This window comes from Elephantulus edwardii, unplaced genomic scaffold, assembly GCF_000299155.1.
Source record: "Elephantulus edwardii isolate Elephantulus edwardi_28Jun2011 unplaced genomic scaffold, EleEdw1.0 scaffold00161, whole genome shotgun sequence".
Taxonomy (NCBI): domain Eukaryota; kingdom Metazoa; phylum Chordata; class Mammalia; order Macroscelidea; family Macroscelididae; genus Elephantulus; species Elephantulus edwardii.
Genome location: NW_006399911.1, coordinates 986,523 through 988,300, shown reverse-complemented (window position 1 = coordinate 988,300; position 1,778 = coordinate 986,523). Strand labels below are relative to the sequence as shown.

Below are 1,778 nucleotides of genomic sequence, written 5' to 3'. Positions count from 1 at the left end.
AGAGGGACATCATGCTTGGGAGGGTGGAGGGACAGCGCAGGAGAGGAAGGCCCTCTTTGAGGTGGATTGATTCAGGGACTGGGATAATTGGGATGGGAGTGTCAGAGACAGTGCGAATGGCACAGGACAGAGCAGAGTTTAGGGCTGTTGTACATAGGGTCGCTATGAGTTGCAAGCGACTAGACAGCTCATAGCAACAACAAAACAACAATCCTCTGTTTATTTATTTTAAAATGTTTTATTTTAAATATGATAAAATTTTTAGATCCAGATAAATTAATTCTAAAGTTTACCTGGACAGCACTAATCAAGCAAGAATAACAACAGTTAAGCAGAAACACCACAAATTAGCTCTTTTAGAGCTAGTTTAATTTCTCCCACTGAACACTGGGAAAAATTTCAAATGGATTAGAAGCCTCAAAGTGAAAAGAAAAAGATTCAAGTAATTTAAAAAACAAGACTGATTTTCTTTATAAATTGACTAAAAATCCAGAAAACTTAAGAAAAAAAAGGAAGAAAATTTGATTATATTAAACAAAACCAAAAAACTTCTGTCGGAAACAAAAAGAAATTGATGAGATGACAATTTAAAGAGCTTTTAGAAAGTGAGGGGTGTAGGGGGTTCTTGGGTGAAATGTGATCAAGCTAGAGAAAAGAACAAACTATGGAAAAGCAAATGGATTTGATAACATTGGATGCTAAGCCTTGCTTACAGGAAAATACTAAGGAAAATTAGAAGCAAAATCACACTGAAATACTGGTTTTTCTTCCATCTATTAGATTCCCAACCTCATCACTCACAGAATAAAATTTAAAAAATGCTAAAATTTAATGTTCTTCGTATTGGAAAGTCTATGAGCTGTACTGCTCCTGGGAGACAAAGATGATGAAGCTTCATCTCACATATTTTGGGTATGTTGCTAGGAAAGGCTACTTATTAGACAGGGACATCACACTTCGGAAGGTGGAGGATTGGTGAAAGAGAGGAAGCCCCTCAACTGGACTGACACATGACCCCTGCAATGGACCCAAGTGTGTGTCAGGGATGATGAAGATGGCACAGGATAGGCCAGGGTTCAGACTGTTGTTCACAGGGTCACTATGGGTCATACTCAACTCTATGGCACCTAATAACAACAACATGAAATAACATTCTCTCAAAACTGGGATTCAAAATGGGAGGAAAAAAGTCAGGCAATCAAAGCCAGTTTAGATAATTGTTATAGATGAATATGCATTTCACAGTACTAGTCTCTTATGTAGAGCACTCTGCTGGCCTTGTAGCAAGAAGCTGGGCTGAAAACTGAAGGCAAGTGGATTGAGGCCACCTGCTCTGCGGGTAAGGACAGGCCAGTGGGTCAGCTAGGGTTTGGCTTTGACTCGATGATACACTACCACCACGACAACCACCAGTCTCTTACGTATTGAACATTTTCATTTTAAAAAGAACAAATCACATACATGAGGACAAATATTAAAATAAAGACAAAGTTAATGTTAGATGAGAAAAAGATGCCATGTACTGATAAAGGAAAAATTTCAGAAAAAGTCACATCTACATCAGATACCTTAACAACTAAGTCCATATTAAGTCTAGTAAAAAAGATATTTGTCAGATGTTTTAAGTAGAGGACAAAAAGTAGGTGTAATAAAGGATTTAAGTAAGTATGTCTGGGCATACATATATAATAAGTGTTACATAAATCTTATTTACTAGGTATATGTTCATAGAACACTAGAGAAATTATGAAGCTGACCACAGACATTTTAACTTTTTT

General features: G+C 37.0%; 1 protein-coding gene across 1 annotated transcript in view; it reads right to left on the bottom strand.

Annotated features, from left to right (window-relative positions):
• The window catches only part of KMT2C (lysine (K)-specific methyltransferase 2C), a 187,666-nt gene that overhangs the window by 17,246 nt on the left and 168,642 nt on the right, over positions 1-1,778 (bottom strand). The gene's annotated exons all lie outside the window — the stretch shown is intronic.